Genomic DNA, 26,978 nt, shown 5'->3' with positions numbered 1-26,978 from the left:
AACAGCTGGCAGCACTTGTAGACTGTTACCCTGCGTATGGACCAGCAACTAGAGGAGGACATAACATACCCTACTGAGGGGTTTTAGCTGCACTAACTGATCAATTAACTCTATTCAAAAATGTAGCAGAAGCAGAGGGGGAGAAGGATGACATCAGGACTATCTATCTACTCAATTCAAAAAATAAAAGCTCATCTAGTCCCCATTGATTGGAATCTTTTGGTGGCAGAGAACATTTAATGGGAGGTTTTTTCTTGTTTTAAACAGTGTTGGAGGTACAAAGTCATAATTTTCCTTCACCTGTCTGCTGAGCCACGCTCCCCTCATTTTTCAAATCCAGGGGCTTTTAAAGATGCTCTTTATCGATCCAACACTTATTTATATGAGAACAATAGGAGAAGACGGTTATTTCAGTTATTAAATTTAGAGAGCTGACAAAAGCAATCAGAAGATATATCATTTAATAGGAGATTAAAAAACAGGCTGAGGGAGCCCAGATTTCTGACCTGACTTCTCCAATGTAATTATATATATATATATATATATATATATACATATACATATACACACACACACACACTATTTATTTATTGCTCAGATGGCAACATTATAAAATGATAAAATCGCATGCATTTGCTGAAAGGTTTTATCATTAATTGATTTTGCTGTAGACTCTCCCACTGGCCTCTCAGCAAATGTTAATTGTTTTGGCAGGACATCGTTGCAGGGAGGGGGTATCTCCTCTACCTGAAAACATTCAGTTTGCAGAGCACAGGCAGGACGTGCTCATAGGTCTCAGTCCAGTCTCCTCGCCTAATTCAGTTAGTCTTTAAGGTGCGACTCTACCTGTGAGGTAACAAGGTGGTTCAGATCTGATTAGGACTAGACCCAATTACCTTAGGTTTAAAGTAAGAAGGCAGGACTCTTTAGCCAGCACTGGAATGGGAGGGAACAGGGGTGTATCAGCATGGCTGTCTCATCAGGGGATGTCTATCCTGCGGAGCCAGAGTGCTTATTCACCGTTTCATTTAGTTTTTGGTACCATTTCAAATAGTCAGGGCAGAGGTTGCTTTGCTTTGCTGCATCTCACCCAGACTGTGGCTGGTGACTCTTTCTCCCACCCTCTGGCACTGACAATGTCCAAGTCAATGCACAGAGCCGTGCGGCACCTGGCACGGGCACTAGGCTGGGAGCACAATGGATATTTCACTGACTAAAGCAACAGCCTGGCCTCTCACCTGATGCCCTTCCATGACAGGTGCTGGGACCAGGACTCCCATGTTCTGTTCCCAGCTCTGCCACTGATCTTCTGCACAACTCTATACATGCCACAATAGGGATAACTCACAGTTTCTTGACCACACCATAATCTATCAAAGTTCATAAAGCAGACTGAAACCATTAGTTGGAAGGTGTGATAGAAAGACCAATCGTCCTGCAGAGTGACTGTCCATATCCCATTTAGAGCTGGAAACCATCATGGAAACCACTGAGTTTTGCCTGGCAGGTAAATTTGGGCCTTGGCAGGTGCAAAAAAAAAAACCCCTCAAAAAAATCCAAGTCAAGTTCAGAAATGACTTGGCCCTTGTGACTTGAAAGTCAGTCCTGACATACTCCAAAGGTAGTAGGCCCCATCTTGGCTCTGGCTTTCTGAAAACTTGCACACCTCAGCAAGAGCCCGTGAAGCCTGCTCATACCTTCTGGCAAACCTCGACCGAGTTTAACAGCACTGCACAGCTCTAACTCATCCCCTCCCCACTCCTGCACCCTGGAGAATGAGTGATGAATGTGGCTTTCATCACCTGATCCTCTTAACTGAAAAGTGTAACATCCTGTCACTTTTCCCTGAGTAAGTAAATCAATGCTTTCCTTGATTTTGAATGAAAGACAAATGGGAACCTTATTTCAAGATTTCTTAACTCATTTTCATGCATTTAAGCCTTAATTCATCTTCATTATGGTTCCTTTTCACTAACCCCTCTCATTTTACAAGGACAAGATTTCCATTGGCAACTATTTTTTCTTTCAACTTGATGAGCTTCTCATACAGATTTAGTCTCAAGACAAGCAAACCAGCTTCTTTAATAAGTAACCAGTTATTTAGCTTGTGAGACTCCAGGGGTAAGTTTCCGTTGTGTTTTTGGTTTATGCAGCCCCGAGCACAAGGGTCATGCCCTGGAGAGGGGAATATTCCTTCATGGTACCACAATACAATAACAGCCCTTACTTCTCATTATTATCCTTCAGTTCAGCAGCAACAATGGGGCTGGATGAAGCCTTGCAACCACTGGATCTAGTCCTCACTGAGAACATGCCTCTACGGCTTCCCTCCTGACTCCAGGTCTACTACTGGCAGAATAAGCCCTACCCACTGGATGCACCAGGGACTGGCAGCCTGTCCAAGGAGACAGCTATGGGCAGCCCTGAATGCCCTCCTCACCCAGGTCTCCATGCCAGGAGAACTCAAGAAAGGCCCCAGGGAGTCATTCAACCTGCTCCAACCATCCCCAACCATCTGCTTTGCCCTAATTGCTGATGTTACTGCACCCCAGGTTGTGCAGATGGATGGGGCTTATCTTAACAGGAGCAGCCCAGAGTCAGGAGGGAAGCCACAGAGACTGGCCATGACTCCGTGGCTTGTATCTATTCTGTGTATGGGTCCAACATGGTTTCTCACTCACTCACTAACCAAGCCCCAGGTTAGGTGCATGTCACCTGGCATAGCCACCTGCAAATCAGAGCACTTGTCACTAAAATGAGGACTGATCCTGAACCTCGAACTGACCCGTGCGTCACTTCAAACAGTTCATTTTTGCTTTAAGGTCAAAGTTGTTTCTTTTCCAGGCTCCTCTAGACTGCCTGCTTGCAAGCACGATGTATTCTTTTACGATTATTTCTGAAGCCCTTTTGATGTCTTTGATGAACAAAGGTGGCCCCTGAGGTTTTCCAGAAATAGCCACTAGTTTTGGGACCCCAGCTGAGACTGAGTCCCCACTGTGCTGTGTCCTATTATTCACACAGTTCAAACAGGCAAGAGAGATAGAGGGGAAGGAAAGCAAGCATCATAATCCTTGTGCTGCAGATGGGGAACCAAAAAACTTGGGTCTAAATCTATACTGGCTTTCAGGTGCCTAGCTCTCACTGATTGCAAAGGGAGTGGGGCACCCCAATAGCTCTGGGCATCTGAGCCTTAGTGACATGGATGGGAGCACTGTACCTAGACTCCTGGTGGCCCCGGGTGAACTTTTAGTATTGGGCCCCCCTTCACCAGAGATAATGATGATAATAATAATAATAATAATTTTCACCATTTTCAGGCCCCCTTTCTAGGTGAACCAGTTTGCCCATGTCTGTGTCTGACCCTGGCCCTTGGTGATATAAGGAGTCAATGTTAGAGTAAGAACTTGAACCCAGGTCTCCCAGAGCCAAGCCTATTCGTGGGCTGTAACTCCATGGGTAGCCTTAGCATGTGAACTCAGGACCTGTTTTTATTCAATGGGGGGCAGTCGAACACCTATGTATCCCTCCAGCTGATTTCAGCTGGTGCTCATCACCCTTTGCTGACCAAGGGCTCTGATGTCCCAAAGCAGCCACAAGCCAAAGCACCCCCCAAGCAGAAACCGCTTTGGAATAGAAGAGGAGCTGCTTGTTGCAATCCTCTTGCAGCTGCACCAGGGCAGAGGGCGATCATGGGGTAGCTCTCCCAGCTGCAGGCACTAACTGCCTAGGCACACCATCAGGCAGCAACCAGTATTAAATAGGAAGTTGCTGAAAATACCTGAAACTCAGCCACACTAGTGCCCTGGCCACGGCTCACCAGGGGAGCATATAGTCTCAGTAAATTAAACCCCCAGGATGATACCACATGTCTTCTGGTTGCCCTCTAGGCCCCAAGTGAAGTATTACAGCTTATAAATCTGATACCGCCTCCTATTGCCTGAGTTTCTGTAGCATGAGCAGTGGCACCTCATGCTTTAGCACCAGACGTTTAGTCCCTACAGATATTCCTTCCCAGTCTTGTAACCCCCACATCCCCCTTCTCCGCTCGGCACTCACCTTCACTATTTGCTTTTCCCCAAATCTTCCATCATTAGAAGGAGAAACTTTCTAATTGGCAATTTCTTGAGATCTCTCCTCACCCACATCAGGTCAGTCCAGTTCTTCCAGCCCGGAGGTTATTCTGCAGTTTGCTGGCAAAGGTTTCAAGCCATCTCGTAAGTCTTTCTGTTTCTCTTTGTTTAAATGCATTGGCTTGCATCCAGCTGTAATACTGAGCGATGACACTGAGATTAGAGTTTAATAAGCGTCAAGACAAGAACCTCTGTTTTGGCCACATCCATTTAGGGGACGTGGTAAAATAGTCAAAGCCATCCCAGTGCTAGTTGGCATCTCTTTTCCATGGTCCCTAGCTACAAGTTCATTTTACTATCTATTAGCACCTCTCACTGCAGAGTCCTGGGATCCTGAGACTCCAGTATAGCCATTAGAGGACATGGATGACAACAGGGGAGTGCTGGGAAGGGGGTACATGAGCCCCCAGTTGTTCCACCATAGTCGGGCTGCAGAGAACAGCGCAGGTTTCCTGGCTGTCTGGCACCTGTCCTAGCAGCAGGAAGGGTTGCGAGGAAGGTGCAATGGGGCTGGGTGTGGGGGAAGCTCAGGGCTATCCCAGTCCCTGCCTCTCCCAGCTGTGGTACTGTGAGGAATTAGGCAGAAGGCCTGGTTGCGTGGGAGTGCCCAGATACTCTGGTCCCAGCAGGAGGTGCCGCAGGGACTGATTTAGAGACAACAGCATTGAAGCTACATCTTCTAATTTTGGGGGACTCCATGCTGTGACTCTGTGTCTTCCTCCCCCGCCAGCTGTCTCAAGGCTTGAAGGAGGGCATGGTGTGCGCTGAAGTGCTTCAAGTCTGGCTGCAGCCGCATCCCCTGCCCCGTGTGACTTGGATGCATGGAGTATGAATAGGTCAGCCAGTCCCTGTGCAATCAGTTCCTGTTGCTGCCCCATCACTCACTGGCGGGCACCGACCTTGATGCATTATAGCCACAGCTCCCGAGGTGGGGGAATGGTGTTTGCGTGGAGGGAGGGAGCAAAGCCTGGGAGTGACAGGGCAATTCGTTCCCCACACAGAGATGAAAGCCCTGGGAAGGCTGGGGTGGAGCTCTTCTGCATCCAGTGTGACATAAATTAGTGGAGGACCCGAAAAACTGGGTGTGATCCGGGGATGGGTGATCAAACAGTGCCGGCTGCAGCCTTGCGCAGAGGTGATGAATGACCCCTTCGGCAGCAGCCAGAGCTCCAATTTGCTCCCCATTTGCTGTGCAGTTTACCCACAATTCAACTTGTCATGGCCACAAATCACTCAGGAAGGTATCGCAGGGGTTAGCATGCAACGGAGAGACAACGCGGAAACATGCACGAGGTGACACAGTGCTGATCCTCACACACGCTGTAAAGACACCATGACTACATGCACAACGTGATGCAGCACGGGTTCACCAAACATCCCCCATGCAGCCACAAGCAGGCTGACACACACCTTAGCGCAACCTGATATGCACACACAGGGAAGGTTTGTGTAAAACACAGACAAGACCCGTAAGATCTCCTGCACTTTTGGCACACAGAAGAAACGACACAAATGTGCAACACATCCCCATACTCAGGTGATGCAACAGTCACAAATGCACCCCAGACACACACAGGTTGGCACGTGACTGGCTCAAACTTCCCTCTAACAAAGGCACAGGTGATACAGACTCACACGACCCAAAATAAAAGCAGCAACGGTAGAAGAGCTTGGAGCTTATATAGCATAAAAGCTGAGTCCTGGAGAGACAGGGATGTAGCGCGCGAGTCTCCAGTGATCCAACCCATTATTAGAGAGGCAGACGCTTGCTTGGCATGGAGGCGGGTAGGCAGTGCTGGCTGGAAAGAGTCATTATCACAAAGGGCTTTGAAGAGGAGCAGGGGGATGCCAGGAAGATGGGTCTGGCTGTAATTTAGTGCTTGCTCCATTAGCTAGTTTGCAGGCAAAGGTCTCAATGAAGTCAGTGGAAGTTTTAGAGACTGGAATCCCGAACCCTCTGTCATAAGCTACTGGGGTATTTTCCTCTTTGGTCCTTAGGGTGAAATAGATCTTTGGAAATTCACACGTTGATGCCAAGGTATATGGGCAGGGGAAGATCGCGGATCGCATATGGGAATATTGCCCGCTTTCTCAGTTCGCCATTCGAAAGAAAAAGTTACTCCGATTTTCTTCCACATTCACCTGGCCATAAGACCCCTGGAAGAGAGAGGCAGGATAGCGTACCCAGACCCAAGAGAGAATTTCAACATGGAGCCACTTTTGGGGCGTGAAGGATCAGATTGTTCCTCTCTCGGCTTCCACAGCATCCAAACATGGGTGTGACACAACCATTCTAGCTTGCATAGGAGTCTATTGGTGTGTGCATTGTACTATTATGGAGGAGAGCTCCAAGAAGGGAATAATGAGGCAATTCCTGTTCATCTGGGAGTTTTTTTACCACCCTGCCTTCATTTGAACAAGCCACTGGCTTCAAAGGAGTTGCTTCTGATTTTCATCCGTGAACCAGGTTTGCAACCGACTAATCACAATGGTCTCAACTTGTAGCCAGGGAAGTTTACATCAGATATTAGGAAAAACTCTCTCACTAGGAAGGTAGTAAAGCACTGGGACAGGTTACCCAGAGAGGTTGTGGGATCTCCATCCTTGGAGGTTTTTAAGACCCAGATGGATAAATGCTTGGCTAGGATGATCTAGTTGGGGCTAGTCCTGCTTGGAGCAGGGGGTTGGACTAGATGTGACCTCCCAAGGTCCCTTCCAAGCCTCGTTTTCTATGACTCTATGATGAGGTCCAGTGTGGACGGAGGAAGCATGTTCAGGACATGGCAGTAAGGTAGATAAGAAGTGGGACAGTCTCTTCTCAGCCCTCTCATCTCTAACAGTGATGTAAAAGTGTCTATATTGGTCTTCCATGATGCACAGCACCTGTCTCATATTTGATACAAGATTCTTTGGGGGTGGGATATTATTTTCTCTGAACGCCTGCAACATTTCAGAATTTGTCTTGTTTGAAGGCAGCAGTGGCATCACTGTAATGCTGTAAGGGAAGCAATGTGTCCGTAGCATAGACCTATTCATCTCTCTGTTGTGTAAACAGTCCCTCCAAACACTAGGCTGGCAACACCTCTGAAGAGATTGATGAAGCTTCCTCCACCCAGGCTGGTGGTTCATACATCAACAACAGGCTGCTGCAAGGCATTCAGTGTCCACTCCCAACCTCAGACAGTCTCTTTGTCATCACAGTCAATGGGGGGAGAAAGGGAATTCCAATTCCCACACATCACAGCTGGCTTCATCCCTGCTCCATGCTATGAGATGCACCATACGGTACTCAGATGCCTCATACACTGCCATGGGGTTTGGAGATTGCCACTCAGTGTCATCCACCTGGCAGGAGTGACTAGCAGCTAGCCTGTCTGACTGTCTCTGCACTGGAAGGCAAGGGAGTGAGAGGAGATCCACTCAGGTGAAGCATGAGTCCAGACTCAAGTTCGGAGGTGGGAGCAGAAACCAGTGTCAGGGGTATAGGTTGTAGCCGTGTTGGTCTAAGGACATAGGCAGACAAGGTTCTTTGGGTAAATCCCATCTCTTTTATTAGACCAACTAAAATACTTGGAAAAAATTATTCTTTGCAAGCTTTTGGGTACAAATACCCTTCAGCAGGCAGACAGAGCATCTGTAGATGGTCTGTGCTCTTCCTGGATGCAGTAGTAAAGCAGCCAGAGGCTAGTACCTATGCAAGAAAGCCAGTCAGTGAAAAAGGTACATTGAGGTGGTCAACAGGTGGGAGAGAGGTGCGGGTGTCAGAAAGCAGTGTCAGACTCCTGTGGTCTGCAGCCTTGGAGGAAGGCAGATCTGTCAAAATGCAGAGAGAACGCAGGGAAGACCATGCCACCCGTTTTACAGGGTTCATCAAAACACAAATCAAAAGCAATGGAGATATGGGATGTACCTGAACCAGCCAGGGAGGAAGCACACAGCACATAGGAATATCATGCTGACAGCAATGGCATAACTCACAAAAAGACTCTTTTGGTCAGCGCATCACAAGGAAACCGAGCAGCTATGCAGACCTGCGATCCACCTACTCACACCGAGATGTGACATGTCCTCTGCTTGAGCTCCCAGGCACAGAGCATCATGCCACAACCCAGTCTGGAAGAAGAGACCTTGGAATCGATACCTGACAGCAAGGTTTTTCCTAGTGCTTTGAGTTACAGAGCACATAGAATAGGGCAAGCCTTCTGCACCTCATCCCAGCCCTTCACTAGGCCTGGTTAGGGATTAATTGCAATGCAGAACACAGCAGGAGCCAATCAGTTTCCAATTAGAGGCAAGACTATTACCTTCCCCCATCTCCCCATATACAAAACAGGGTATAGAGATGGAAGGACAACCTCTGTGGGGCTGCGGCCCCCCACATCTGGGTAGGCAGAGATTAGGGAAATGGGTGATATCTTGGCTCTTCTCCGTGATACCAGCCAGCTGGAAAAAGGATGCATATGGAGAAGCAGGAAAGGAACAGCATAACAGTTACCTCCTCCCCCTGGTTATGGGCAAGATCAGGTGGAGGACACTGCCTTCACCCAGCAGACCATCCAGCTGGCATGGTGAAGGCACCTTGGTGTCTGTACCAAAGGGTACCCAAGGGAGGGATGCGACTGGCTTCACATCCAGCTGCCTTACACCTCCCCCCTGCCACCCCCAGGCTGTACTGTGCTACTTGAACCAGAAAGGTTTGGGGTGAATGCAACATCCAAAGGCAGACCCCAGAGATCACTAAACAGGCACTGAGCAGACAACAGTAGGGGGAAGAGCTGGCGTGGCCAGGGCTGTGAGGGACACCACCCATTATAACCAATGAGGGGCTGATCACTGCAGCACCATGGAGGGTTTTTTAGTCTATTTTTCCTTGTTTTTCAATAAAATTAGAGCTAGGCCAGATGCAGAAGGCCTTACACTTGGGGAGTTTGACTCTGTACATATGCTGAGAAGTAGGAAAGAGACACATTTATATCCAAACAGCAAGCACCTACTAGGCTTGCCCTGCTCCACGGGGCTCGGAGGGGAGGTGACAGGAGGACATGCCCAGGTTACTCCCTGACAGGCTTCCGGCACGCCTCTGATGAGTCCGTCTCCGCTCCTCTCGTCACATTCATGCCAACAAAGAGATTCAGAAGGCAATTCCTTACTTTTATTAGCAAATTGCCCTGGATGGATGATTCAAGCAGTGTTCAGCTCCCAGCAGGAAGGTGTCAGCAAAACAAAAAAAAAAGAAAAGGTTCTTTCATGTAGATAGATAACTGCAAATAAAAGTAGAGAATTATTAGCACTTAATACTTTTTTTACTCCCTAGCACTTTCCCCCTGAAGTCTCCAAGTGCTTTCGATAAACTAATTAAGACAGCAGGGGGTCCAATTTTTCCCTTCTTGTTAAGGGAAGAAAGATAGGCTTGTGATGAGCCCCTTGCCTGCCAGTCAGGAGATCGTGGCTCAGCTCTCAGATCTGCCGTGGGCTCTTCGTAATGTGTTATTTAAATACCTCACGCCCCCTCCCAATTTTCAAAATGGAGTTTCTTTCTCCTCTGTCTTTATTAGGCTACCCGCTAGTCAGATAAAGGGCAGGCCTACGTCTTTACAGCACCTGGCACAGTGGGATCCCATGCAAAGTCAGGGCCTGGAGCTGTTGCTCCAATACCTGCAAGGGGAATAATAAAACCTTCCATGAACTCCCCTTTCTTTCAAAGGAACTGATTCCCTCCTGCCTTGCTGTGTGTGGCCCTATTTTATATCTGCTTTGTAACTGGTATTGCTGACCCCAAGTGATCAAATATCTTGAGCCAGGCCTCCAAAAAAGAGCAAGAGCAAGAATATTTTTTTAAGTAATTAATTTGGGGTGCTTTTTATTTGCTTCCTGGGCTCTTACCTCTATTTGAATGGCTTTTCTGGGCTTCTCTCTACAATCATGAGAATCATCTTAATAAAAGCTCAAATTCTCACCAAACTTCAGGACTCCAGAACCTGGAACTTTAAGAAAATACCATATTTCTAGGCTAGTGGCACTGTGTGCAGGACACTATAGTGTGCCATGCAGGAGGGAATTGGCCCCCTAGCATTTTCCCAATGCTGCTCCCTCACCCCAGCTCCATGGTGGGCACATCCATAAGTGTGCCAGTAGGATTTGTGTGAGCGGTTGTGAGGCTGGCTGTGAACTGAGGCAGGCTTTAGTTGCTTGCATGGTCTAGATGCCTCCGAATCCTGAAGGCAAGCCTGTGCTACTTTTGGGATAATGGACTGTGGGGAGCGGTCACATTTTTGCTGACACAGTGTGTTGAAAGGCCATTACACTGGGCCTGCCCATGGGCCTATGCTGCTTAGACTAAGCACCTTGCAGCTCCTGGGCCCAGTAAATCTCTGGATGTCCACTGCAGTCACATCGATCCCTATGCTATAGATTCTCTTGTCATTTCAGAAGCTTCTTTATGTCTTTGGCTTTTAAATCCCTTGTAAACGTCTGGCTTTACCAATGGTTCAGAGAGGAACTAATTCATAACCGGGTGCTGAGCTGGTACCTCTACCTCTCAGTTCCCCTCCCTCCAGCTCTGTCCCTTTCCAATCTCTCCCTCTTCCTCTGGTTTCTTTTCCAGCCTTAACCTCCCTTGGGTTTTACCTGCTCCCTCTCTCTCTTTCTTCCCCTACCGAGGTTCTTGTCCACCCACCCCAACACTAGCATCCTTCTTCCCTCTCCCCAAACACAGTTGCTTGTTCTGCTCTCTCTTCTCCCTCCGTCTTTCCCTGCCCTCTTTCCCCAACTCCCTTTCCTCTTCTCTCCTATCCTCCATTCATTCCCCATGCTCCCTTGGGGCTCTGTTCACTGTTTACTGCTCCTTGACGTGGCAAATCTCTTGCCATTTTAATGCCTGTTTTCCTTCAGGGCAAACGGCGTGGAGTAAATTTCCTTTTGCGCCTTCTGCCCAAAGTATGACTTTTCAGGCGCCAAACTGCACTGGCAATATTAAATGGCAACTTAGCAGCTGGCCACTACTGCTGGCAGCTCTGCCTCCAACTAGCTGACCTACAGGCACCTGCTCACTGTTTTCAGGACTGCAGACACTGCTCACACACCTGCTGCGACATGGGCCATGGGGAAAGCAGGGAAAGGAAGTCATTCTGGGATGGGGTGGGGGGGAAAGCTATTCAACTCCTTACCGTGTGCGATACCATGCAGCAGCGATGCTCAAACTAAGCAGCCACAGGGCCTGTGTTGGATATGGATGGCAACCTAATAAATATTATTGTTAACGACCTTGCCTAATGTTTGGCATTGTTCTTCTCGTGGTATTGGCATTTGAGTTCAGGAGTTTCAATATTTGAGACAGGGAGGACACAGGCTTTCCCAGTTCATGAACATTTGCAAACCCAAGTTGTAACAAAAAGCATCTCTCTTACACACACACACACACACACACACACACACACACACACACACACAGAGACAAGGTTCTTTGGGTAGATGTGATATCTTTTATTAGACCAACTAAATAGTTGGCAAATTTCTTCTTTGCAAGCTTTCTGGTAGACCAGCAGATACAACCAACACCCCCTATTACACACACACACAAACATGCAAAAGATATTTTGTGTGTGTACACAATTGTGTGTGCATATATACACACAAACACACATATGCATGTATATATGCTCCAGTGTGCAAATATATGTATACATAGATTTATTTTACATATTTATATTTGCATACTGAAGCTCTGAAAAAAACTGGTTCAGCTCAATTGATTTATTTTGTTTCAATACATTTGATTTTTGTTTTGGTTTTTTTTCCTCTTTGATTTTTTCCTCTTTTTATTTCCTTTAATTACTTCCAAACCAAAGCAACATTTCATTTAGGAAATGTCAAAATAGGATGTTTTTACATGTTCAAGTTCTTTCCTTAAACAAGAAAACTGTCAACACTGATCCACTCCTCCTGGAAATTTCATTTTAAACAAAGTGCTTTTTTCTGATGAAAAAAATGGTTCTTCTAAAAATGCTCAGCCAGGTCTATTCAACAATAGAGCTACAGGAGTAATTCCATTAGCTGGCAACAGATTAATCACTAGACACACGCCCCTCTTGGTGTGAGTTGCATATGTATCGGGAAGGTTGGAGAGTGTAGTGTTTCTATCCCCCTGGGGCAGATAACAGCTCCTTTCCCCCTAAAGGGGCACACACGCACACTGGGCGTAGCAGCTGCCATTTCTGAGAAATCCATCAACATTTTAGCATAACCTCTCAACCTTTTTAGACTCAAGGCACAAACTCGAAGCACGACTTGGAAAATATCCGCTTGTAGTTTTCACCCTTTCTTTTTTTTTTTTGACCGCAGAAAAATAATAGAGCGTTTTTTCTGTTGCAAAGAACGCAGAAAGACGGCGACTATGGATTGCTATTTGAAATCCCTGGTTTTATCTTGTGAATCATGCTTGTGAACCTCAGTGCTAACATTGTTTGGCACCCTTGAAAGGAGTTTAAGACACCCCAGGGTGCCATGGCACCTTGATTGAGAATCACTGCTCTAGTCAAACCCCAGCATGGGGCTCCCTTGCATTCTGATGATCTTCAGCTGCTATATGACTGCTGAGGTTACTGCTGCCTTATAGCCAGCACGGACCTGGGGGAGTTCATAAATTCCTTTGCTGCAGCCAAGAATTAGAGCACTCAGTGACACAGCACTAGCACCGGTAATGAATGTTTCCATTAAAATGGCTCAATGGAAAATCAGGTGTTTGTCAACTACCTGCTTTTCATTCCATTCAGGAAGAGCACACACCAACTGCTAAAACTTCCTTAGCCTGACGAAGGGTTTCTGAACCCGAAAGCTTGCTTAATAACTATTCTCCAACTATTTGGGTTGGTCTAATAAAAGATATCAAATTCACCCAAGGAACCTTGTCTGCCTATGTCCTTAGACCAACACGGTTACAGCTTACACCCCTGCTTTTCATGGAGAACTTCAAGTTTTTGGTTGGAATCTATTGCCTCCCCCCACCTCCGAAATATCCAATACCTGAACATCTCAAGTAGAAGAAGCTCCTGCAGTGTCTTATGTCTGCTGTCACTCAGTTTTCAAGTTGTTGCCAAAAAGTCAACTGCCTGTGAAAAAAAGGACATGCATTTCCTCCCTACCCTCCATCTGCTATACACAGAAACTTTCGACTGAGGATGCACTGCTTTACTGAGGTGGATAAACATCACCCTGAGTATTTTGCAATGGAGAAACTAAGGCACAGAGAGGAGAAATGGCTTAGCTGAGCCTCTCGACAAAACCAATGCGTGCTGGCTTAATTTTAACTCGCACACTTTTGCTCTGCTTCTCTGTAGCTGGTTGTAGGTAGTGTGTTCTTCTCCCCCTCCTGCCCTCACTCACTGCATCATGTGACTGCTCTTTGCTAAAGAATGACCAAAAAACAATCACCAAGACTCCAGAAGGATGAAGTACACCCTTGGGCAGAGCCTGAGCACCCCATATACATCTCACTGACTTACTAGTATGCAAGCAGTGCCCCAGCTTTGTGGTGGGCTTTGATGTGGGGAAGAACACCTCCTGTAATGGATGTGGGGTAGCATCACCCCTCACCCTGTTGTTGCATACATGGCTTACACCCCATTGTAGTGGTCACAGCAACAATTAGGAATGAGGGCATCTGGCAACTAAATCCAAACATAATTGTGCATGTACAGCACCCAGCACAGTGTGACCCTGATCTCAGACTGGGGCTTCTGCGCATGACTGCAGCACAAACCATAATTTGCAACGGCAATGAGCCAAATGGTTTTCCTGTGGGTTGGGGTCTGCTCTGGCTTTGGATGTCCCTGCAGACAGGGCCAAACGTCCTCTGAGCTCCCCAGCTCCCCTTTAGCAGGATCTGCTCTCTTTTCCTTGTTTTGCAGACTGACAAATGGGCAGGAAACAGACTCCTGGCTATTACCTGTGCGAGCTGCCTGCTCCCCCCTCTCCCCTCAGCAATGACTGAGAGCAGAAGCAGCAGGAATGGCGTATAAATTTTGTCTCTCCCTTAATAAATACCTCTATTACCTAGCTGATTCTCTCAGCGCTCTCTGGCTGGCTGGCACAGTCTCTCTCTCCCCCTCTCTCGCTTGGCGGCTTTCTGCCTGCCAGGCAGATGTGATAAACAGCGATTCTCATTTCCAGAGGGAATAAACAGCAGGACCTAATCAGACTGGGGATGTCTGTTGCAAAGGACTAGCCAGAGTCTTGCTGCACTCTCTAATGGTCCTGGTGCTCACAGGGGAAAAATGTCCCCCTCCCTGGGCCCAGATGGAGCGTCTGGGTCCCGATGGAGAACAGGTTGGGGCTGCTCATGGCTTTGGCACCAAGATGCGGGGAGCTGCCAGCTCTTGGTAATGATTTAATTCATCCTGGAAACTGAAATGGATTCTTTCTTTTCAACTTTATCTGGTGGGAGCTCTGTGCTCTGCTCTCCCTAAGCTCCCTGTGCTGCAGGCGCTGCACTTATTGGTCTTGCTCTAGCCATTGTGGGGGGCTCTACAGGCTTAGCCCTGCTGTTTGGGACCAACAAATAGGCCTTAACATAGGCAGCAGCCAGGCCAGGGCATTGGGTGCCCAAAGAAGTTAAAACTGGGCAACCCAGGCTAGGACCAAGAAGGCCAGAGTGACCCACAGGGTGTCTGTGGTCCAGCAGTCTCAATCAGGCCCCCCTTTCACATTCACTAGAGCCAGGTCTGGTCCATCTCTATCAAGTGTCCCTGTGCTCCACAAAGGACCAGTGCCTGAAATCAGCTGTATTCACAGTCCAGATATGTTACAAGAGACCGATGTGACCATAACGTCCATGTTCAGGGGGCTCCACTCTGTGGTTGCTAACGATGCCCTGGCACTTGCTGCTATGGTAGGGTTATTAATCCTAAGGTCTGGCTGTACAGCCCTTAGGAAAGTGATGTTCCACCCACCTAAAATATTCCCCCTTCTGCTTCCCACCGGAGTCTTCCCTCCTCCTCCCCAGAGCTGCTTTCTAGGCTTAAATATAGCTGCTTGCCAAAACTGCCATGTCCCAGTCCCAAAGCAGCGAGGCACTCCATTGCTGCTTGCAACAGCCTGTCAATCTTGGACTGGTCTCATGGGACATCTTCAGGCCTGTAGATAAGACTACCATCCTTGACTGTGAGGGACTGCCGAAGAAGCAGCGCTGCTGCATATCGAGTGCGCACTGAGGATCTCTGGTTCCCCATGACCAGCTCAGCACAATCTGTGATTGAGAAGCTCGTGGCAAAGCCATGTCAGATACCAGACCCTTCCAACCCCCAGTTTTTCTGCATCGGCTCAACAGTGCTGGAAGTTGGGAGGCGCACCTTTAAAACGATATTTGTGCAGGTACGAGGCTGGTGAGTAGATATGTTTTCAGATCCACTGATGCCCAAGCAGGGCAAACGCAGGGGAAGAGCAGCTGAAAGCCAGCAGCACTGTTGCACATGCGAGATGGCAGAGCTGGGAAGAAGACCCAGCCTGGGAGAGCAGCGGGTGCTACAGTCTGCGAAGTGCACCAACAAGATTGGAATAGTTGGAGGCACAGCCATGCTGGGATTGCAATAAATGGGCCTAGGACTGAGAGCAGGAGGTCAGTATAGCAATGAATTGCTCATGTTGAGAGGAAGCCCAGGGCTTAAATAGCTGGAGCTGGGGGGAAGGGAAAGAGGGGGACTGATGAGAGGAGTGCAGTAGCAAAGGGTGCTGCCAGCTGCAGATAGCTAAGCTTGCTTTGCCCACATCTATTCTCTGCTAAGCTCGAGGCAGTGCTGCCAGTCTCAGAGTACCAAATTAACCCCCCATGCCCCAGTTTTGATTGACTGGGGACAGGGTCTCTGCCTGAGGAGGTAGGGGAGTGGGGGGGAGATATCCTGGATCAAATAGCTCAGGCTGTACCACCTGCCTAGCAGAGATCCCTCCATTCTTGGCTCTCGTTAGCAATAACACATTCTGTGCTGTCCTGCTGAGGGGAAGATTTAGCCATTAGCTCACCAGCATGTTGCATGGAGCGTAGAACTGCTGCAGTTTCAAAAGGAGGCTACCCACCACAGGGAGGGGAAGGTTATAGAGAGGCCATTGCTAAAAAGACATGCATTTCCTTCCCCTGCAATCTGAGACTGAGGGCTAGATTGCTAACAGTATGTGGTGCCAAACTCTCATTGCCTTCAGTGGGATTCGGGTACCTAAATCCCTTTACAGTCTTGCCTCAGCTCCAGCAGGTGATATGTTAGTACCTCTCTGATCTCTGTTGGGGCTTTACCCGAGGCAGCTTAGGCCCACTCACGGACCCTACACACAAGAAGGAAACTGCTGCTGTCTAGTTACTTTTCCCAATGACCAATGCAGGCAGGTTTGGATTCAAGCTCTGCTAGGAAGTGCCGAAAGAGGCTGAGGTGCAAGGCTAGGCTCACCCCTGGGGTAAGCTCACTGGAGCTACACCCTGGCTTGGTTCCTCACCAAGGACCTTATTTCAGTGGAAGTCTCCTGCCGACTTGCTAGAACTTCAGATCAGGTCCAGGATCTGGGATCTAACCTACAGTGGATCATTTAGCTTCCCAATTTGCCCACTGCTGGCAAAAGGCCAGATGAAGCTGGGGGTAGGAGAAGGCTTCTCAGCGGCTGCACACTTCACAAAGACAGAAAGGCTCCATCATACACAGGAGATCTCATGTGTAGGATAGCAAGGGGAAGGGAGGATTTGGGACTCCTTAAACCCCTCCAAATGGTCCACAGTAGTGGGAAAACCGAGGGGACCCAACACATGAAGACATGAATTTGTCTGGGTCTTTCTATTTCTTGCACCAGCTAAAGTAAGGAGTGCTTGGATTTTAGATCCCTACAAAGCCTGTGTGCTCTACTGCCATGCATCCCTCCTTGAAGGAGTGTGAGCCCAGGGGGCTAGGGTCAGCCCTGGTCCTTGGAGTCTAAGGCAATTGGACAGGAAGTTTCCTTTGTTGGGTTAGAGAGAGCCTGTGCCCAGGAAGCATGGCAAAGAGGAAGACCCCATGCAGCAGCCTGCTCATGCTTAGATTTCTTAAGCTGCAGTGCTATGGGACTCCAACACGGCAGCCCAGCGAGTTGTACTGAGCTTGTGTGACACTGGTCATCATAAGCACTATCTTGGTTGTGCAGATGTGGATTTGAAGCCCAGAGAGCCCAAATGACCTGCCCACATAGGAAGTCTGTGGACTAGGACTAAGACAGTGGTCCCAGCACCTAAATAACAAAGCTATTCTCTCCTTAACCACTTTCACAAGCTCCCTTCTACATAGCCTCACTAGTATTCAGGGTTTGGTGGGTCCAAAAATCAGGCAGGACAACTTGGCTTTGACCTGTGACATTGGCACGATGTACCAGAGGGAGAAAATCAACCCGGGACCAAAAGAAAGAGGCCTTTAAACAGCCTGCAAAGGGGTCAAGTTGCGTTGGATTCTTGCTTTGCTCTGCTCTCTGTTCCTTTGACTTCCAATGTTTGTGAGAGGGCCAGCACCAGGTGGAGGCTTCCCCTTGCATGGCTATTGTGGCAGCTGGATTCGGCAGCCTAACCCTACACAGATAGAGAGAGAACTAGGAGAAATGCCTGGGCCTGGGGAATGTACTGTCAAAGGCAGCTGGAAATTCACTTAGACATAGCACGTGGGGTAAGCCAGGGCTCTACAAAGGGAATATGGACTAGTAGCTAGCAGGAGTGGGAGGGAAGACCCCCCTTGGCCAGGCATAGACATCCGATTAGTCAAAGACACATCAAGCGCTAGCAGCGGGAGGCCAAACACAAGCTACTAAAACACATGCTTTGAAAAACACTGTGAAGTCAGCACAGCTATTCCTGCTATTCCTGGAGTAGTCTATTCCAGGGAGTGCTTGGGCTGTTGCTATGAGCATGTGAGTATGGGGGTGGTGGGAACAGTATTTCTCATTCATTTAACCCCACACATACTAAGAGTTCCTCTCCACATCAGTCTCAGACCTATCCCAGCTGCAGTCAGACCTGGGATCAGAGCCCTTAACCTGCTACAATGGTCTCTGAGGGCTATGGTTGGTAGCTACACAAGAAACGGGGTATTGAATCCTGCCTGAAGTCTGCTACGAAGCCACATCTGTACCAAACACACTGCAAACCCAGACCTTGAGCTCATGAACAAACTTCTTGGAAGACCCTGAGGGTCAGAGCTTTTAGCCCAAAATGCCATTTCTGCAGAACTGGGAGACCTGACCCTGGCTGCCGTTCCCCACTGCGCTGCCAACTTGCTGTGTGACCTGGGTTCACATGGGACCGACTCCTGTCCAGTGCTTGGACAGCGCTGGATGAAAAGGACTGCCAGGGAAAGGTATTCATTATTTTAATCCTTCCAGGATCCTGTCTCCAATCCTTGTCCACTAACCTCCAAAGCCAAGGTAGCAGGTGAGGTGGGGAGAGGCCTGCCTCTGCTGCCTTTTCCTTCCCTGTTCTCTTAGAAACCTTGCATCAATGCTTGAATTCAACTCTGAGGCTGTTTTCCAAGCTGGGAAGCCAGAGCCAAGCCACCCAACCCACAGTTGGGCATCAAAATGGAAGCATCTTCACTTGGAGAGATGCTGAGAAACCAGCAGGTCCTGCTGATGCTCATGGGGCGAATGAAACCATGGGGGAAACAAAGCCTATTCTTGCATTGTTTCCAACCCAACGAGAAGTCAATGAGGCACTGGCTTCCATGAGACTTCCAGGCTCAGTTTGGCAGAGCCCACAGGCCTGGCTGGTTGGGAAAAGCTATGAGGGACTTAGCTGGATAAAACTCTCGTGCTTTGCCTCCAAGAAGCTCAGGGCATGGCTCATGTTGAACCGTGTTGTGCGCGACTGCGGTGGATTGAACTCAGCTGGGTCCCTTGTCTCAAGAGTTGTACTGCGCCATATGGGCTGCCCCTCCTAGGCTTCTCCCTGTGTTATTTAATGCAGGAGGGAAGCAGGGACAAATGACCCTATAGCTACAGTGCTTAAAATCTCATTAAGGCAGGGCAGGCTGAGCAGAAAGGTTTGATCGTGGCGGGAAATCCGTCACGGAAACAGTTTCCGCATTAGTCGCCGGTGTAAGCAGTCTCCTGAGGCAGCTGTTTGGGAGCAGGAATGATACAGATGGTTTTGCTGGAAACCTGATGATGGCAAAAAAAATCATGATCTATCGGCAGAGCAGAAACACCGACCAAAGCAAAAGACAGGGGAGCAGCAACCGCTAAGGAGGAGAGCGCAAGGTATCTGGAGGAAACAGGGCTTGGTGCCTGGATTAGGGGCTGTGGAGGGAGACAGCCGATATGCCCTGATCTTGGGGTCTGGTCGTAGGGTTTCTTTGACAGCCCCTTCAAGTAATAGTGAGCGTTTCACATAGGGACATTCACCTTCATGGCTGAAGGAGTTTTCCAAACCCTGCTTCAAATACCACGCGGCCAAGCTAAGGAATCCTTATCGCACGATGTGCCAATGAATACACCGAGGCACGGGAGGGTTAAGGGACTGGTTGAAGGCCTTTTACCACCTCAGTAGCAGAGCTCGTTGAGAGGCCAGGATGTAGGGCTACCGTTCCCTCTTCCACTTTCCCAATTTCCTTCATTCCTTTCCAGACAGGAAGTGGAACTCAAGCGTCCCGACCCCCGGTCCCCTGCTCTAACCACTGCATCACGCTCCTTCCAGAAGAAGGAGCGGCATTCTGGGGTCCTGACTCCAACCTGCTTCTATCTGCCTCTGCTGCTGCTTTAAGTAAGAAAGAAATAGGAGACCGTTTCATTAGAGATGGGAAAAGCCAAGGGAGCCCAGCTGCTCTCAGACCAGGCGAGTGTTGACCGCAGCTCCATAGCCTGGAGATAGGAAGGACCGAGGCAGTCGCTAGCTCATTAGCCTGAATGTACCATGCCAGCTGACAGCTTTGCAGGGGTTGCTGGCACAGCCTTGTGGGCAAGCCAGTGGCTCACCGGGCAGGGCAATGCAGTGGGCTAGGAATCCTGGATGCAGGCATCTTGCTGTTTGGTGTGACGGATGATGGAGTTCATGGGGGAAGGACGAGAAGGGCTGAGGTAGCAGGTAGCCGCAGCTCAACACTGTGATGCATCAGAGAAGGGGCAGGGCTGGGATGGAAGGAGCTGCACTGCAGGGCTGAGACATGGAGACAGAGCTGGGCTGGCGGGGCAGGCCTGGGGGAGCTGCTGGACATCAGTGAGGTGCATTGGCAGAGCGGTGAGGCAGGCAATTGAGGGAAAGGGGACTCAGGTGTGGAATAGCAGAGGCCTAAAGTGCATGGCAGAGTTGCCAGAAAACCAAGCACAAGCACAGGGGATTGCTTCCAATTCCTCCTCCCCACCTTCACCAGTTCCCTGACCTGAGCAGTACATAACCCTCTGCTGGCTATGCTAGAGGTCTGGTGTCCTCATTTTAAATCCTGCCATAAAACCAGCAGGATTTGGGCAACTTAAAATCCACAACAACAAAAAAAGTAATAAAAAGACATAAATCACAGGAAACAATTATCTGCAGAATTTCAGCTGCTGAACAACGCATGTGAATTTAAACAAGGCAGAAATGGCTTGAGAATGGAAGAGCTCCGGAGCTCCTTTATAATTTAATGCGGAGCAGACTGAGGTTAATCCTGTCTTAAGGCTTCTGTCTAGTGACTTGTCTCCTACATTGTTTCCCTCTAATTCACTGCTGCATTTCCATAAGGATCAGGATTCATGGCCCTGCAGTTTATGACTAATGTTGGACTCCTCTGGGTGCAAAGTGACTGAAACTTATTGCAACCTCTAGTTGAGCCCAGGTTACAGCCCCCTCCTCTGTGCTAACCCTCAGACACCCATTTGCAAAGCCCAGATTCTTTGGTGCAAGCTAGGGCCACTTCAACCTGTGGCTCTATAGAGGTCCTGGTTTGATCCTTGGTGAAGACCAAAAAGGAGACCATCTAATGAAGCAAGCTCAGACTCACAAAAGCATATGCATCTCCGATTTAGTCTATAAGGTGCGTCTCTACCTTGCCTTCCACTAGCTGTCAGATTTCTCCACTCGTGCTGGCAGCTGCATTTCACACCAGCTGTCAACACCTTTGCAAGGAAAAGAGCAAAGAAAACCAGGTGCCGTGTCCATCACAGAGAGCTGCTGAATCCTAGCAGCTGCTCAGAGAGCCCTGGCGTTGGTGCTCTGCTCCATTGTGCACAGCACTGGTTTATTATTACAGGGTGCCCAGAGGCCCTCGGCTGTTCCCACTGGTTCATTACTGGGGGCCTGATCCTGAGCGCTACTGAGCAGTCCGGCCTGAAGGTGACTCCCAGACACCTTACACGGCGCAGCCCAGGACAAAGACAGCCCAGGTACCGAACATGGCTCTGAGTTTAACAGTTCTGCAGTGCGTAGCTGACTGAAATCCTACCTGTTAATCACGGCTGGATGAGGCAAGGCCTCAGAAGGCTTCACAACACGTCCTATTCAGTTTAGCTTCCAGGCTGATCTAGGCCAAATCCCCATTTCCAAAATTGCCTCCAACATTTCAGAGCAAAACCAAGATCTGGACCCTTCTCTCTCTTTGCACAAGTACTTCTATGGCTCCTGTCACCCTGCTACTTCAGTGCCTGACTGGCCTCAATCCTTCCACAGCAGGGCAGTATAATTTCAGCCCTGTTTTTGAGTTGGAAGAATAGGGGGACAATGTGACAGAAAGCCAAAGTTTTCAAAACTGGCCGGCGGTTTTGGGCAACCACTTGAGACTCAGTACTGGGTGACCATTAGGTCCCTTCAGAGCAACTCCATGGGTTGCTGCTGTGGTTCTCAGAGACGTGTTCACACAGCACCCAGAGCACTGAAGTGGGACCTGGGACCTCTACGTCTGCCGTTGACTGTCAGGGTCACCTGGAGAAGGTCACTTCTCTTCTCCATGCCTCAGTTTCCCCATCTGCAAAATGGATCTTAAGATGCTGCCTTCCTTTGTAAAGCACTCGGAGGGTTACCAATGACAAGTGCTCGTATTGGTCCCTATGTCTTATCTGGGTCATGCAACAAGTCTGTGGAAGAGCTGGTCATTCATCCTAGATCTTCTTCAGGCCCCATAAACGCACATTAGATCTTCTGAAGTCCAGCCCACACCCTCAGCCACAAGCCCTCTTTCCTCTTCTGCTCCGTACCCTCTGAGCTACCTGCTGGAGTCAAGGGGAACTGGTGATCATGTCCCACGTGCAGACTTCCACCAATGTTGTTGCCATCTCATTTCAGGCAACTTTGCTCCATCTCCTCAAACTCAGCCCTTTCCCTTATGTGACATGAGATGGCCATTTTCAAAATCAAAGACAGGTTTGAATTTGCATTGCAGATCTGGCTTTGCTCAGATGTGGGCTGGTTTTCTAGCTGGAAATAAACTCTTTTTTTTTTTTCCCCCTATAGTTAAAAAAAAATTCTTAAAGCGCATAAGCAGGTCTCTTACCCTGCTGTCTTAGATGAGTGAGTCAGGTCCATTCTTAGTTTCTCAGGCAAGTTTTATTCTTCACAAACCCAGCTTTGAATCCAAAGCCAAACCAAATCAAACCTTTCCTTTCCAGACACCAGGAAGGGCAGTGATTTTAACTCTCAGCTGCTCCAGCACAGCGGCCTGCCTTCTCCCTCAGCACTCCCCTCCAGGAGTTCTTAACTCTTTGTAGCTCCGGGGTGGTTTTTCAGTGGGGCTGAGGTTCCTAAATCACTTTGGCAGTTTTGACCCTTTCACCCTCAATCTCTGTGTCTCAGTTTCCCCAGCATTCACATGCAGACAGCAACTGCCCCGTCTCCCAGGAGTGCTGCGCGGATAGATTAGATGAAGCATGCAAGGTGCCTGGGCGCTACAGCACTGCAGCCCCTCAAAACACAGAGCTGAATAGGAGTCTCCAGCAAGCTCACTATGCAGGAGCACTGGCTTTTAATTGCTGGGCTGCTCAGGACCGCTGCTCTCCAGAAAGCTGGTTTTGTCGTAGGATTGCTCAGGGCAGACTCAGAGCTCAGCCAAGCCACTCTCTAAGCTCTTGAAGATCAATACGTTTGCTCATTGCGGCTAAGACTCTGCGGGTCAGGCAGTGTCTAACAGCTGAAAAATGCAAGCAAGTGATACCATTTCTTTCTCCCTCTGAAACCTGTTAGTTACTTTAATCCTGGCCTTTTCAGCAGAGGAGAAATCCTCCCTTCCTGGCTGCGTAAGGACAGCTTAGCAGAATATCTTGTGTTCTCTCTTGCTCCTTTTTTCCCCCTCTCTGTCAATCTCTGCTGCATTTTTCTGCTTGGGAAAGGTGTGGGAAAGCATTAGACGTACCTCACACTCCTGGATACAGCGTAAGCCGCACTCTCCAGCAGGGACCTTGCACCAAGCTAACAGCACCTAGGGTGTTTCACTCATAGTTCACAACACGTAACAGAGGAACATGTTCTCATTTTACAAAGCGAGGTGCTCAAGCCATGTATGTATATATATCGCCTCCCTGCACTGCTGCTGAGATGCAAGGCCTGCCCGCTTGCCCGACCCTGCCCATACACACACCTGGCAGTCAGGCACGTGCCCCGCTTCTGCTCTCCAGCTCTCCACAGCAGCAGAGGCCTGGGCTACGGCCATGAAACAGGCTAGTTATAGGGCCTCTCCAGTTTGATCACAAGCAGGTAACAGCTCATGAAGGAGCCTGTTCTGGCCAGACTTCCAGCCACGCATCAGAGTGGGCAAAGGTCCCCTGTGCTTTCTTCTCTGGAGACTTCACTTTGGTTTCCCTTCCCCTGAGCCCCACCCAAGCCAACCAGAATGAAAGCTTACTCTGACCAAGGCAGACAAGGTTCTTTGGGTACATCTCATATCTTTTATTAGATCAACTCAAATAGTTGGAAAATTTCTTCTTTGCAAGCTTCTAGGTTGCAAAGAAGGATTTCTCCAACTATTTAGTTGGTCTACTAAAAGATATGAGATGTACCCAAAGAACCTTGTCTGCCTATGTCCTTAGTCCAACACGGCTACAACCTATACCCCCGTACTATGCCTAAAGCACCACATCCCCAGCTCAGGCCCAGTGTGGTAGAGGAGAACAACCCACTACTGCAGCCAGTTAAGAGTGCTACTACCTTGCCTCAAGCAGTCACATTCTGTATTGCGGGACTGAGGTTCCCCGGCTCTCACCCTGATGGTGGTGATGGAGGGGGGGGCAGGGATCAGTAAAGGATTTAATTGCTTTTGGAGCACGTAACTCAGGAACGTGGGCAAACACCACAAACTGGCACCTGGTATTTGCCGACACCACAAATTGGCATAGCCCTGGCCCTTGAACGTTATGAATCGCTTTGCCTTGCTGATAAGCCTGACCCCAATGGCTGGATGCAGGCCACAGGACCTACCCGGACCGAAGAGCTTCCCTTAAAACACACAACAATGATGGGATGGCAGCTTATCTACAGCTGGTGCCTCGAGTCTACTTACCAGAGTCTATTTAGCTTCCAAACATAACAGGATCCTGAGCAAGGGGACACACGGAGTGGCAACGCTTGACTCCCAACCTGTGAGTGGCATTTCAGAGGCCAGGCCGGCGCCACCACCAGCGCCAGGAAATTTCTCACATGTCTCTTTGATTTATAGCCCTAGTTAATTCTCCAGGAGGCCTGTGAGCTGCCCTCAGCACATGAAACCTCGGAGGGATAAATAATTTAACAGGTGGTTAAATATTCTTTAAGGTCTAGAGAACATCGGCAGGAGCACCGATTTCAGGGATAACATGAAATTACAAATTGAGCACAAGGAAGAGGCAAGACGGATGCCGTGCCAAGCATGCCTGTCGCTGCCTGATCATTATGAATAAGTCCAAAGAGGCTGCCAGCACGGGGCCAGCTTGTTTCCTTGCTCGTCCCTTGCATGCTTTCTTGCGACTTCCAGCCTGGCAGTTGATAGAGGAGATGACAGACTCGCTCACCCAGGTTGTTTTTAAACCTTTATGTCCTTCACTGGAGAACACGAGGCAGTTTAAGGGTCCACAGGGGTCAGGACACTGCACAGAATGGGCCCACTTGCCTGTGGGCACTGCCGGACGTGAAGCTCACGTGCCACTGATGCGCAAGAGGGGGCACTCGCTCTGCCAGATGTGCTGAGAGGGCGCTCATGATGCTACCTTCAGAAGGGCTCCTTCTGCCAGCAGACAGGTCCAGATGTGGAGTGCACATGTGGCGGGCAGCTTCAGGAGCCAGAGGGCTGGCGGTATGGAGTGTGCACCACCCCTTCACTCATTCCAGGTGCCCCCTACGCAACCAAACACTGCAAGCTCTGTTGCTGTAGCACCCAGTCACTGCAAAGGCTGAAATTAATGCCCTTGGAGCCACGTGTATATAAACCCATTCCCTCCCTACAAGGCATCTAATCCTACCCTGCTCTACCTTCTGCCACCCACTCCTGATTGGCACTTCCTCTGCTATTTCAGTCATGGGCCTTGCTCACACAGCTCTGCCAGGCACCACAAACCCAACCCAAAGCCTCTCCCCTCCATGGGTCAGCCAGACTATAGCCTGCTCCAACCCTCCCACTTCCCACCATGCACTAACCTCATTTGCAGCATCTAAGGCTGCTTCTGTCTCTTGTAAGGAGACACCAGGAATGGCACCAAAGCAAGTGGTGGGCGTTGGGATGTGGGTGCCAGGACTGCTGAGAGACCATCAAGCCCATTTGCCCTGCAGCCAAAAAGCAGGACCCAGTGTCACAGTGACTCCCTCCTAGTGGGTCCGACAATGACCCATCCAGGCCTCAGGCTGTCTCCCGGGTCTCAGGACAGGCTCCCATACTTCTTCCTCACAGAAAGCTTTTACCATTTCCTGTAGCAGCCCTGACACTATGGTTTGGAAGAGGATAATTGTCCTTAGCCCTGAACATTTGCAAGGATATTCATACCTACTGAGCCATCGCATTGCCTTCCAATCATTATAAGCACGCAATAAATATTGCACTCTCCCAGCTGGACTACAGAGCTGCACAGACCAATAACCCACAGCGGTACAAAAACCGTACCTCATCGAGAAGGTCCCTAACAACAATCATAGCATCATTACCTGTCTGCGTTCGTAGGCCAACACGCATCAACCCCACGTTTCTCATACCCAGCGCTTTTGAAAACCCGTTCCCCCGGATGTGCTCTTCCGAGAGGAGATAATGGCTGAGCAAAAAAGAGAGGACAGAGAATGACTGGGGGTGAGTCAGCAGGGCTGGATCTCAGCATGTCAGGCTAAATATGGCCCCACACAACATGCTTTGAATGAAGTGGGGCTAAGAGGATAAAGGAAGGAGGGTGAGATGGATGGAGAGAAAGGCTAGGCTCGAAGGCTGAGGGGAGATGGGTATGCAGGGGTGTGTCCTCTTTGAAGAGGCTGGTAAGCCCACACAACTGTCACGGTATAAAGTTTTGGCTCTTTCTGCTTTAGTTGCAACACTGATGCTCAGAAGCTCCCTTGGCCCCCCAAAACCACTCCTTGCTGCCTGTTCTCTCCAGCTTGCTGTGTTTGGAGGAGCTGACATTTCCAAGGCTGCCTGCTGGGTAGATGGGAGGACTGGGCTTTCTGAATGAGGTCTTCCTGCTGCTGGGAGATTACTGAGGCATTTACTCTCTGCAGCGGAAGGGAGCGTGTAACCTTTTCAAGAGGAGATGGAGTGGCTTGCGATGCCACTGCTTATGCCAGACAGTACGATACTTCAATGAAGATACAGGGAAGAAAGCTCACTTCAAAAAACCCTGGTGTCATGACTACAAACTGATGAAAGGGTGTTGGAGGAGAGGATAGAAAAGGAGGAGGTGGTTGAAAACAAAGGGCAGTGGCTTCATATTGGTACTGGCTTGGGCAAAGAT

General features: G+C 49.2%; 1 long non-coding RNA gene across 1 annotated transcript; it reads right to left on the bottom strand.

The window, feature by feature from the left end:
• Positions 1–570: 570 nt before the first annotated feature.
• On the bottom strand, positions 571–24,680 carry LOC109282552 (uncharacterized). Its single transcript, XR_002089565.2, has 4 exons — positions 24,578–24,680; positions 13,152–13,237; positions 4,057–9,391; positions 571–846 (listed from the first exon to the last, which is right to left on the bottom strand). It is a non-coding gene; the product is annotated as an uncharacterized LOC109282552 (long non-coding RNA).
• Positions 24,681–26,978: the final 2,298 nt, after the last annotated feature.

This window comes from Alligator mississippiensis, chromosome 14 (assembly GCF_030867095.1).
Source record: "Alligator mississippiensis isolate rAllMis1 chromosome 14, rAllMis1, whole genome shotgun sequence".
NCBI classification, from domain to species: domain Eukaryota; kingdom Metazoa; phylum Chordata; order Crocodylia; family Alligatoridae; genus Alligator; species Alligator mississippiensis.
The sequence above is the reverse complement of the archived record's forward strand: the minus strand, read 5'-3'. Positions and strand labels throughout refer to the sequence as shown.